The following is a 14,352-nucleotide window of genomic DNA, read 5'->3' on the forward strand; positions in this document are numbered from 1 at the left end:
CTTCACATCTTCTCTCTGAATACAACGATTTCTATGAAGTTAGGTGTTCTGAAACATCTCCGCCAGTTTTTCTCACCCTCCCCAGCTGCTAACTCTGTACAAGGGCCTTATCCGTCCATGTATGGAGTATGCTTCACATGTCTGGGGATGGCTCACTCATACCACTCTTCTAGACAGGGTGGAATCTAAAGCTTTTCGTCTCATCAACTCCTCTCCTCTAACTGATTGTTTCCAGCCTCTCTCTCATTGCCGCAATGTTGCATCTCTAGCTATTTTGTACTGATATTTTCATACTAACTGCTCTTCTGATCTTGCTAGCTGCATGCCTCCCCTCCTCCCACAGCCTTGCTGCACAAGACTTTCTTCTTTCTCTCACCCCTATTCTGTCCACCTCTCTAATGCAAAAGTTAACGGTGCAGTATTCTCAATCATTCATCCCTTTTTCTGGTATACTCTGGAACTCCCTGCCTGCTTCTGTATTTCCACCTTCCTATGACTTGAATTCCTTCAAGAGGATGGTTTCAAGACACTTATCCTTCAATTTTTGACTACCACTTTGGACCCTTTTCTGGGACTGGCATCTCAGTGGGCTTTTTTTTTTTTTTTTTTTTATTGGATTTTTGTTGCCCTTGTCCAGTGCCAAGCAAAAAAAAAACACACAAACAGGCACAAATACACACACATAGAAAATCACAAACACACTTACACATGCATACTCACACATATTAACTCACAAACACACACACACACACACACACACACACACACACACACACACACACACACACACACACACACACACACATACACACACACACATACACCAACACACACACACACACACACACACACACACACACACACACACACACACACACACACACACACACACACACACACACACACACACACACACACACACACACATCTAAATATACTATCAATACTTAATTTAATATTATTTTTAATATCATGAAATGTTCATGAACTATTAAAAATCATGCTATTAATGATAATTTTAATATGACTACTACTGAAACCACTTCTACTATTAATATTAGTACAATGACTACAGCTATATGTAATACTATTGATGGTACTACTACTACTACTACTACTACTACTATTACAACAGCAAAAAGAAAAAATAACAGTAACAACAGCAACAGCAACAGCTACCACTCATAGTATTACTATTACATCTGCTAATAGCAATTCTGCTGGTTTGTTAATTTTGATTTAAAAAGCTACAATCAAATGCCGCTCACTCAGAGATCTCAGGAAATTTCAGTCTTCATTACCCCCTTTGGCCTTTTTCAGTACTTGGTGGCTCCATTTGGGATGAGAAATTGCCCAGCCACCTTCCAGAGGGTCAGGAATCACCTCGTCCAAGACCTAGTTGGAGTGTCGGTGTACTTAGACGATCTTCTTATCTCCTCAGATAACTAGAAGCAACATATCCACCAACTTGCTGTAATGTTCCACAGACTGCAGGAGGTACGGCTGACAGTAAAATTAGCCAAAACTACATTCGGCGGAGCAACAGTCACCTACCTGGGGCACCAGGTGGGGCATGGCTGTGTCCATCCCAAAGCTGCCAACGTGTCTGCTGTACTGGAAATCCAGGTCCCAGCCTCCAAGAGGGAGATATGGCGCTTCCTTGGTATGGCAGGTTTCTTCTGTCAGTTCTGCCCAAGCTTTGCGGAAGCAGCCGCCCCTCTAGCAGGACTAACCAGTGGAACTGCCAAATTTGAGTGGACACCAAACTGTCAGTGGGCATTCAATCAGTTCAAGAATCTCCTAGCTCATAAGCCAGCACCGGACTTCTCCTGGCCATTCTCTCTGCAAATCAACACCAATGACATTGCCTCAGGGGCAGTCCTCCTACAGGAGAAGAACAGAATCTATCATCTGGTGGCCTATCACTCAGCCAAGTTCAACAGCCACCAGGGGAATTACAGCACCATTGAGAAGGAACTGCTCTCAATTGTCTCAGCAATTCAAAAGTTTGAATGTTACCTGCATGCCAGCGTCCAGCCCCTGTAGGTATTCACTGATCACAATCCTTTGACATTCCTACAGCGAAACAAGTTTACCAACCAGCATCTTCTCTGGTGGTCACTTCTCCTCCAGTTTTATGACATGACCATTCGACACACAAAAGGCTCTGGAAATATCATCACCAATGCTCTCTCGTGAATCCACCTCTGATGCTGACGAGGGCCTCTCCAATTTTCCTCCTGTCTCCAATGTCTTGTTACCAGGTGTCGACGTCCTCAGGGGGGAGGTATTACAGCTCTTGTAGCTGCCTCACTAACCACTAATCTCTCCAACTAACCATCAAATACTGTCTCAACCACACCGTGGCAGTATCATAAAAAACGAAGCTTTGGAAACATGTCTTGACTCACGTCTCAATCGAGCTAACCAAGCTGCCGACTGACTTCCACCTCCACATCTCATCAGTCTCACTCATTTCTCGCAGTTGGAACCATTCTCCCTCCTGCTGCCTGGATTCGGTTACATTGACATGAGTTAGAAGATGTAACGAACAAAAACACAAACACTCACACTCACACACGTACACTCACTTTCTTCATTACATACATGCCTGAACTACTTATATTTGTGTTGCATTTTGGGTATATATTTGTTTTTCTTTATTGCTTATTATTTGGTACATGTTACATTCACTTAGTTGTTTATTAACTTGTATATGTTTCGTCACCTTTGGTTTCCTTTATTGCTTAATAGCTTGTATATGTTATGTTAACTGTACATACTCGTACTTGAACCCAACCAGGTTCACTGTGTCCTAAGTAGTGGATATTTAGTTTAATAATGATTAAGTTTTGTTTCATACTCGTTTCACTACCTTATGCTACAAGAAACGGTACAACACACCCTTAGTCAACCAACTTCTAGCCATGCTTGTAACAATATATATATATATATATATATATATATATATATATATATATATATATATATATATATATATATATATATATATATATATATATATATATATATATATATATATATATATATATATATATATATATATATATATATATATATATATATATATATATATATATATATATATATATATATATATATATATATATATATATATATATATATATATATATATATATATATATATATATATATATATATATATATATATATATATATATATATATATACTTAACTTCCAAAGTGGAGAACATTCTGACCCTCTTCCCTTTTGCAGAGATCTCCATTCTTGGAGACTTCAATGTTCACCACCAGCTTTGGCTTTCCTCTCCCTTCACTGACCATCCTGGTGAACTAGCCTACAACTTTGCTATCCTCCATGACCTAGAGCAATTGGTGCAACACCCTACTCGTATTCCTGACCGTCTTGGAGATACGCCCAACATTCTTGACCTTTTCCTGACCTCTAATCCTTCTGCTTATGCTGTCACCCTTTCTTCTCCGTTGGGCTCCTCCGATCACAATCTCATATCTTTATCTTGTCCTATCCCTCCTCAGGATCCCCCTAAGCGAAGGTGCCTCTGGCGTTTTGCCTCTGCTAGTTGGGGGGACCTGAGGAGGTATTTTGCTGATTTTCCTTGGAATGACTACTGCTTCCGTGTCAGGGACCCGTCTTTGTGTGCTGAGCGCATAACAGAGGTGATAGTGTCTGGCATGGAGGCGTACATTCCTCACTCTTTTTCTCATCCTAAACCTTCTAAACCTTGGTTTAACACAGCCTGTTCTCGTGCTATACATGATAGAGAGGTGGCCCACAAAAGGTACTTAAGCCTTCCTTCACCAGAATCTCACGCACTTTATATTTCTGCCCGGAACCATGCCAAGTCTGTTCTCCAACTAGCCAAAAACTCCTTCATTAACAGAAAATGTCAAAACCTTTCAAGATCTAACTCCCCTCGCGATTTCTGGCATCTAGCCAAAAATATCTCCAATAACTTTACTTCTTCTTCTTTCCCTCCTCTACTTCAACCAGATGGCATCACTGCTATCACATCTATTTCTGAAGCTGAACTCTTTGCTCAAACCTTTGCTAAAAACACTACCTTGGACGATTCTGGGCTTGTTCCTCCCTCTCCTCCACCCTCTGACTACTTCATGCCACGTATTAAAATTCTTCGTAATGATGTTTTCCATGCCCTCGCTGGCCTAAACCCTCGGAAGGCTTATGGACCTGATGGGGTCCCTCCTATTGTTCTCCGAAACTGTGCCTCTGTGCTTGCACCTTGCCTAGTCAAACTCTTTCAGCTCTGTCTGTCAACATCTACCTTTCCTTCTTGCTGGAAGTTTGCCTACATTCAACCTGTTCCTAAAAAGGGTGACCGCTCTAATCCCTCAAACTACCATCCTATTGCTTTAATTTCCTGCTTATCTAAAGTTTTTGAATCTATCCTCAACATGAAGATTCTTAAACATCTATCACTTCACAACCTTCTATCTGATGGCCAGTATGGGTTCCGTCAAGGCCGCTCTACTGGTGATCTTCTGGCTTTCCTTACTGAGTCTTGGTCATCCTCTTTTAGAGACTTTGGTGAAACTTTTGCTGTTGCCTTGGACATATCAAAAGCCTTTGATAGAGTCTGGCACAAAGCTTTGATTTCCAAACTACCCTCCTACGGTTTCTATCCTTCTCTCTGTAACTTCATCTCAAGTTTCCTTTCTGACTGTTCTATTGCTGCTGTGGTAGACGGTCACTGTTCTTCTCCTAAATCTATTAACAGTGGTGTTCCTCAGGGTTCTGTCCTGTCACCCACTCTCTTCTTATTATTCATTAATGATCTTCTAAACCAAACTTCTTGTCCTATCCACTCTTATGCTGATGATACCACCCTGCACTTTTCCACGTCTTTTCATAGACGTCCAACCCTTCAGGAGGTAAACATATCACGCAGGGAAGCCACAGAACGCCTGACTTCTGATCTTTCTAAAATTTCTGATTGGGGTAGAGCAAACTTGGTATTGTTCAATGCCTCAAAAACTCAATTCCTCCATCTATCAACTCGACACAATCTTCCAGACAACTATCCCCTCTTCTTCAATGACACTCAACTGTTCCCCTCTTCTACACTGAACATCCTCGGTCTGTCCTTTACTTATAATCTGAACTGGAAACTTCACATCTCATCTCTAGCTAAAACAGCTTCTATGAAGTTAGGTGTTCTGAGACGTCTCCGCCAGTTTTTCTCACCCCCCCAGCTGCTAACTCTGTACAAGGGCCTTATCCGTCCATGTATGGAGTATGCTTCACATGTCTGGGGGGGTTCCACTCATACTGCTCTTCTAGACAGGGTGGAATCAAAAGCTTTTCGTCTCATCAACTCCTCTCCTCTAACTGACTGTCTTCAGCCCCTCTCTCACCGCCGCAATGTTGCATATCTAGCTGTCTTCTACCGCTATTTTCATGCCAACTGCTCTTCTGATCTTGCTAACTGCATGCCTCCCCTCCTTCCGCGGCCTCGCTGCACAAGACTTTCTTCTTTCTCTCACCCCTATTCTGTCCACCTCTCTAATGCAAGAGTTAACCAGTATTCTCAATCATTCATCCCTTTCTCTGGTAAACTCTGGAACTCCTTGCCTGCTTCTGTATTTCCACCTTCCTATGACTTGAATTCCTTCAAGAGGGAGGTTTCAAGACACTTATCCACCAATTTTTGACCACTGCTTTGAATCTTTTAAGGGACTGGCATTTCAGTGGGCATTTTTTTTATTAGATTTTTGTTGCCCTTGGCCAGTATCCTTCCTACATAAAAAAAAAAAAAATATATATATATATATATATATATATATATATATATATATATATATATATATATATATATATATATATATATATATATATATATATATATATATATATATATATATATATATATATATATATATATATATATATATATATATATATATATATATATATATATATATATATATATATATATATATATATATATATATATATATATATATATATATATATATATATATATATATATATATATATATATATATATATATATATATATATATATATGTGTGTGTGTGTGTGTGTGTGTGTGTGTGTGTGAAGATTTAATTAGTCATGGCAATAAAAAAAAAAAGTTATGTTGGCACTGTTTAGTTTCACGAGTTAAACAAGTACCAGGTAAAGCTGACTGCACTAGAGTAAAATTTTAAGAGCATAAAGGTAGAGAAAAATGGATTGCTTATGGTGAACATGCAGTCTGGGGGTGTATAGAAAAGTAAAATTAATGAGAAACCCTGTAGGTTAATATACCGAATTAGGTAGCCTGGATGTAAGGGATGATAAGGGTGGAGGATAGAACCTTGGGGAATGAGATGTGTTGTTACTGAGTAGATAAGGAGGCATCCATTACCTATCCATGGGTTGCAGATTCAGCTGTGAAAATAGTGACACCTGACTGTAAAAAACGTGTTATAGGCTAATCTCGTTAGAGGGACGGTTCTCAATATAGCGACGAAGAAGGGCGACTATTTTTCCTTCTCATGCTAATATTGCTGCACCATGGAAATTAAAATTCCGTGTGAATGTGGAATATTTATTCTTCTGTAAGTGCATGTTTTCCTTCCAGCCAGATTTGTAGGAAATCTTATTTTACTGATATGCGTTACCACAATCGCTATGTGTTATCAAATAAATACGAAACACGACATTTTATTTAGATTTTCGGAGCAGACATGAGCATCGTCGCATCGGAGGTGAATGGCCGACCTACTTTGACCAATAAATGAGTTAATAGTAACCATTTCTCATTGAAATATTACTTGGAACAGCACGAGTCATTCCTTTCTCTACACTAGCAAAACAAACGTGAAATCCGCAGTATTTGCTTAAAAAAGTGAAAGTGCAGGATGACATGTCCATACCGTGCGGGACTGTGCGGGTTCTGAGGTACTCGGAGGTTTCAATTATTCGATAAATAATAGATTATAAGACTACTTATGATGCACTATATACACCCATAAAGACAATTGATGATCGTGCTTGCTCTGTTTGGGATATCAGCCCCATAGGCAGTAGACACCTGCCGAAACGATAATTACTCCCAGTGAGGTCTAAAGCACTGTTCAGGGGGTGCTGTGAACTTACCATTAAACCCAGCTGTGACCTCACTGAACGTTTCCCTTTGTGTCTCACAACACAAGGGGGCAGTCACAGCCTGCCCTCTAAAGACAACTCTCTTCCTCCACACAAAACTACAAGCACCTAATAACACACACACCCTTCACTCAAAAATTTTAAAATCATCATGGCGACTCCTACACCAGCCTCGGAGTCCCCATCTGGGGAGGGGACCATAAATGTCTCCAGGTCGGACTGCCTTTCTGTCGACGACCCTAAGTGTCTTGACACCCTCCTTAACTTTTTCTTCATTAACTTCTGCAACATTCGCGGTCTAAGATCTAATTTTCAATCTGTAGAACACCACCTCTCCTCTTCTAAACCTCATCTTCTTTTCCTCAGGGAAACTCAGGTGTCTGAGGCAACTGACAGTAGCCCCTTTTCTGTTCCCTCCTACTTTCTCTATCCTCATTTTCGATCCAAAGCTGGATGCTGCGTTTATGTGCGCAGTGACTTAACCTGCTATCGTGCCCACGCTCTTGAATCTTCCGAGTTTTCCACCATCTGGCTACGACTACAGAGTCACTCTCATACTAAATTTATCTGTGCTGTATACCTCTCTCCTAACTCCTCTGACTATAAGAAATTCTTTGACTACTTAACTTCCAAAGTGGAGTACATTCTGACCCTCTTCCCTTTTGCAGAGATCTCCATTCTTGGAGATTTCAATGTTCACCACCAGCTTTGGCTTTCCTCTCCCTTCACTGACCATCCTGGTGAACTAGCCTACAACTTTGCTATCCTCTATGACCTAGAGCAATTGGTGCAACACCCTACTCGTATTCCTGACCGTCTTGGAGATACGCCCAACATTCTTGACCTTTTCCTGACCTCTAATCCTTCTGCTTATGCTGTCACCTTTTCTTCTCCGTTGGGCTCCTCCGATCACAATCTCATATCTTTATCTTGTCCTATCATTCCAATCCCTCCTCAGGATCCTCCTAAGCGAAGGTGCCTCTGGCGTTTTGCCTCTACCAGTTGGGGAGGACCTGAGGAGGTATTTTGCTGATTTTCCTTGGAATGACTACTGCTTCCGTGTCAGAGACCCGTCTTTGTGCGCTGAACGCATAACAGAGGTGATAGTGTCTGGCATGGAGGCGTACATTCCTCACTCTTTTTCTCATCCTAAACCTTCTAAACCTTGGTTTAACACAGCTTGTTCTCGTGCTATACATGATAGAGAGGTGGCCCACAAAAGGTACTTAAGCCTTCCATCACCAGAATCTCATGCACTTTATATTTCTGCCCGGAACCATGCCAAGTCTGTTCTCCAACTAGCCAAAAACTCCTTCATTAACAGAAAATGTCAAAACCTTTCAAGATCTAACTCCCCTCGTGATTTCTGGCATCTAGCCAAAAATATCTCCAATAACTTTGCTTCTTCTTCTTTCCCTCCTCTACTTCAACCAGATGGCACCACTGCTATCACATCTATTTCTAAAGCTGAACTCTTCGCTCAAAGCTTTGCTAAAAACCCTACCTTGGACGATTCTGGGCTTGTTCCTCCCTCTCCTCCACCCTCTGACTACTTCATGCCACGTATTAAAATTCTTCGCAATGATGTTTTCCATGCCCTCGCTGGCCTAAACCCTCGGAAGGTTTATGGACCTGATGGGGTCCCTCCTATTGTTCTCCGAAACTGTGCCTCTGTGCTTGCACCTTGCCTAGTCAAACTCTTTCAGCTCTGTCTGTCAACATCTACCTTTCCTTCTTGCTGGAAGTTTGCCTACATTCAACCTGTTCCTAAAAAGGGTGACCGTTCTAATCTCTCAAACTACCGTCCTATTGCTTTAATTTCCTGCCTATCTAAAGTTTTTGAGTCTATCCTCAACAGGAAGATTCTTAAACATCTATCACTTCACAACCTTCTATCTGATCGCCAGTATGGGTTCCGTCAAGGCCGTTCTACTGGTGATCTTCTGGCTTTCCTTACTGAGTCTTGGTCATCCTCTTTTAGAGATTTTGGTGAAATTTTTGCTGTTGCCTTGGACATATCAAAAGCTTTTGATAGAGTCTGGCACAAAGCTTTGATTTCCAAACTACGCTCCTACGTTTTCTATCCTTCTCTCTGTAACTTCATCTCAAGTTTCCTTTCTGACCGTTCTATTGCTGCTGTGGTAGACGGTCACTGTTCTTCTCCTAAATCTATTAACAGTGGTGTTCCTCAGGGTTCTGTCCTGTCACCAACTCTCTTCTTATTATTCATTAATGATCTTCTAAACCAAACTTCTTGTCCTATCCACTCCTACGCTGATGATACCACCCTGCACTTTTCCACGTCTTTTCATAGACGTCCAACCCTTCAGGAGGTAAACATAGCACGCAGGGAAGCCACAGAACGCCTGACTTCTGATCTTTCTAAAATTTCTGATTGGGGCAGAGCAAACTTGGTATTGTTCAATGCCTCAAAAACTCAATTCCTCCATCTATCAACTCGACACAACCTTCCAGACAACTATCCCCTCTTCTTCAATGACACTCAACTGTCCCCCTCTTATACACTGAACATCCTCGGTCTGTCCTTTACTTATAATCTGAACTGGAAACTTCACATCTCATCTCTAGCTAAAACAGCTTCTATGAAGTTAGGCATTCTGAGACGTCTCCGCCAGTTTTTCTCACCCCCCCAGCTGCTAACTCTGTACAAGGGCCTTATCCGTCCATGTATGGAGTATGCTTCACATGTCTGAGGGGGTTCCACTCATACTGCTCTTCTAGACAGGGTGGAATCAAAAGCTTTTCGTCTCATCAACTCCTCTCCTCTAACTGACTGTCTTCAGCCTCTCTCTCACCGCCGCAATGTTGCATATCTAGCTGTCTTCTACCGCTATTTTCATGCTAACTGCTCTTCTGATCTTGCTAACTGCATGCCTCCCCTCCTTCCGCGGCCTCACTGCACAAGACTTTCTTCTTTCTCTCACCCCTATTCTGTCCACCTCTCTAACGCAAGAGTTAACCAGTATTCTCAATCATTCATCCCTTTCTCTGGTAAACTCTGGAACTCCCTGCCTGCTTCTGTATTTCTACCTTCCTATGACTTGAATTCCTTCAAGAGGGAGGTTTCAAGACACTTATCCACCAATTTTTGACCACTGCCTTGACCCTTTTACGGGACTGGCATTTCAGTGGACATTTTTTTTATTGATTTTTGTTGCCCTTGGCCAGTGTCCTTCTTACATAAAAAAAAAAAAAAACACATTTGTCCGACCGCCGTTCCCGCGCTTGGTATTTGGTAATCAAGCAATGGTAACTAAGCGGTCGAGAACAAACCCCTTTGGGGGGACGACAGGGTAGTGGGCTCAACCAGCACTACTCACACCTACCGTTCTTAGAGGACGGCACAGGCGATGCGAAACCTACCTGCCGGACTCGCGCCCGACAGGATTCCAGCTGAGGACGCCATCCTCAGACCAGGCGGTTGGCCCACCGCAGCACGACACATCATTCGCAGATGTATGCCTTCTGGTAGAGCGCCTCTGATCCAAAGGACGGACACAGAGGCTCTATGCCCGCCCCTCGAACCAGAGGTGGACTGGTACCGCATCCGCACCGTGTACCCCTTTAACAAAGCCATGAACCAGCTGGGCTTCAGGCAGGAAGAGCGCTACCTTCCATCCAGCAGGCCATCATCCCGGACATGCGCGTCACTAATTAGATGACGAGGCATACACGAGTTTGAGCAAAGATAACAGAGGGGCGTGGAGCACAGGGGACAGTTTCGCACAGCGGGGCACTCGCAGGCGATAGCGGGTGGGTGTATTAGGGCATGGTGGATGAACATAAGAAACATGAGAACATAAGAAAATCAGGGAATCTGTAAGAAGCCATAAAGCCTACACGTGACAGTACCTGTATGAAACGTACCTATCTATTTCCATCTATCATCTCCAACCATAAATTTGTTTAATCTCCTTTTAAAGCTCCATAACAACCAGATTACTGAGTCCATACCATTCATCTGTCACTCTATTTGAGAACGAATTCCTTCCTATCTCATTCTTAAGTCCAACTTTTTTTATCAAGCTTGAATCCATTATTTATTGTTCTATCCTAATTATTGATCCTAAGAATTCTGCTCACGTCATCCTTGTTATATCCCCCTATACCCTCTTAACCTACTTCTCTTTAAGGAATGTAAATTCAAGAGTTTCAGTCTCGTTTCATAAAAAATACCGCTCATCCCTTGTATCCTTTTAGTCATTCTCTTTTGTACTGATTCTAATAGGCCTACATCCTTCCTGCAATATGGAGAGCAGAACTGCACATCATAGTCTAGGTGAGATGTGACCAGCGCCAAATATAACTTTAATATTACTGCTGGGCTTCTGTTTTTAACATTCCTAATAAGTAATCCTAATAGCCGATTTACTTTATTTCTGGCCTCTATGCATTATTTTCTTAGATGGAGAACAGAGCTAACTATAATTCATAAATGTTTTTCGCTTTCCGAATTTACTAGATCTTTGTTGTTTATTGTGTATCTACGGTGTGGGTTTCTTCTCTCTACGCTAAGTACTTTGCATTTGTTGATATTAAATTGCATTTGCTATCTGCCTGTCCATTAGTTCAACCGATCCAAGTCTGCTTGCAAGGCGTCAGCATCCGAATCTGACCTAATTAGAGACGTCGCAGTGAGGCTGGTAGATACCTATCAGCGCCAGCCGCAAAAATAAAGTCTCTGATACAAAATTATATTTTCTTTACATTAAATGGATTTGCCTGTTGTTTAATACATGAAAATGCAAGTATATATTAGTATACTTCCATTGAGGTCAGTAGAAAATTACAGATTGCCTGCCTTGATACACTTATAGGCTCTTTTAAGAATATCATCTGAAATTATGAATAGAGGCTCAAACAATGTCATGTGCTGTCAGTTATCACGAAATTAATTGACTTAAAATTCAGACGCATTACTGTGCAACAATACACCTTTGTAAGCTTGTAAAACCTTGCCCCAAAAAGTATTTATTTTCCGGCGAGAATTAAAAATTCTGGCGCTATCTGGTATCAAAACGCTCACTGCGACGTCTCTAATTAAACTACCTATCTTTGTGTCATCCGCAAACCTACTAACATCGCTATTAATCCCACTATTTAGGTCATTAATACACATTGAAAACAATAATGATCCTGAAACTGAACCCTGAGGCATCCCATTTGTTACTTGACCCCACTTGGATTTAGAGCTGCTTATTACAACTTTCTGTCACCTGTCCAGCTTAACATCGTCCCATCCATCTCATGCTCCCTTTCTCTAGAGCCTTTGACCTTGTCGAATGCCTCTAAATTATAGAATATCATAACTTATGCTTGTCTTGATGATCCCTTAGGTTCCTTACGATTACTGACTCAATTAACTTACCTACAATTGAAGTTGACAAGTTTATAATTAAACTTTAATGCTTTATCTTCTTTCTTGAAGATGGGTATCACATTTGCTTGCCTCCACATTAGCGGCACCTCTCCTGAATCTAGCGATTTCGTAAAGACGGTAACTAGCGGTTCACTAGTAACTTCCTTGCATTCCTTTAGTATTCTGTGAAATATTTGGTCTGGTCCTGGTGATTTTTTTTTTCATACCATCTATCATCTGTTCCATCATCTTAGTTATTGAAATATCTGGTTCTCGTTCTCTTAAAATATGTTCACTATCCGGCATTTCCTGTGTGTTTCCTGGATGAAAACTTAAAAAAAAAGAAACGTTCAGAATTTTACTTATCTCTTCACCAGAACTAACTAGCTCTTCATCAGATGCCTTTAATATATATATATATATATATATATATATATATATATATATATATATATATATATATATATATATATATATATATATATATATATATATATATATATATATATATATATATATACCTGATAGAATCCTTGGTATCTGTCCTTGACTGGCTAACTACCTTTAATTCGTAATTGTTTTTAGCTTTTTCCGTTAACTTCCTGACTGTTCTATCTATGGTCTGATTATTTTGAATTGAGCGTTTAGGAATTGTCCTTTCCGGGGATTTCCTGGCTTGTGACGCTCCCAAACCTTATACTGGGCCAATTATCAGATTAGAGTCCATGTGTGCGTGGTCCTTCCATTGTTGCATTACTGACAGCTTCACTTGTCAGTCGCCTTCCAAGCATTTTACTGGTTTTATTATTATTACAATCGTTATTGTTACTGTATGTAAAGCGTATGTACCTCACGTCATTATTCCTCGGCATTTATAAGTGAAATGTTCAATAGTTTTCTATTTGCATGAAAACGTGTAATATGTGTAAGTATCAGTATTTAATGCTATATTAAGCACCGAAGCCGATGCTCACTTGTTGGTAGTGTGGGGTTAACCTGCTAGTCGCCTGCGGGCATCACTCACGGCCAAGTCGCGCTCAAAGACGGGCAGGATGGTGACCGAGGTAAATACTTTAATTTTGTAGTAAAAACTGATTGTCATAGTGCTAAGTTAATTGCATGTATTGTTAATGAATATTGTAATATGTTGAAAGTGTTTAATATCAGTGTATAATGTTATTTTGTAAGAAATTGAGACCGAGAACTTGTTTGCAGTTCTTACGGTCATGTCTACCTCATCAATAAACGTGTCAGGGAGAACTGCCTTTCCTCGACCCTACGATGATGGGTGTGATCAGTAAAACAGATCACCTGAAAGCCAATTGATGCCCAGCCGGTGCGGCTACAGTTATCACACACACACACACACAAATACACTAGCGCGCGCGCGCATTCACACACCTTACAAACACACACACACACACACACACACACTCTCTCTCTCTCTCTCTCTCTCTCTCTCTCTCTCTCTCTCTCTCTGTACGCCGAAACGCATATGAATGTGCGGCTAACCTTGCAGTCATAACTTCCTGTGTGGTAAGGAGGAGGAGGAGGAAGCGGAGATGGAGATGGAGAGTCTGTTGCTGTATAACATGACAGCTTTACCTTGAGTTGAGCCACCACACCTTCCTGTCCTCCACCTCACCCTTCGGTTCATCAAGGACGCTTTAGTTTAGAGTGTGCTGCGCACACTCTAAAGTCTTTGATTTATCTGCATAAAAGCGCTTACATTTTTTCTTCACAGATTAATCCAACACTACTGATTAATTGCTCACTGGGAACACTGCTTCAATCCATTTCAATATTTCATTGTTGA

Source organism: Scylla paramamosain, chromosome 30 (genome assembly GCF_035594125.1).
Source record: "Scylla paramamosain isolate STU-SP2022 chromosome 30, ASM3559412v1, whole genome shotgun sequence".
NCBI classification, from domain to species: domain Eukaryota; kingdom Metazoa; phylum Arthropoda; class Malacostraca; order Decapoda; family Portunidae; genus Scylla; species Scylla paramamosain.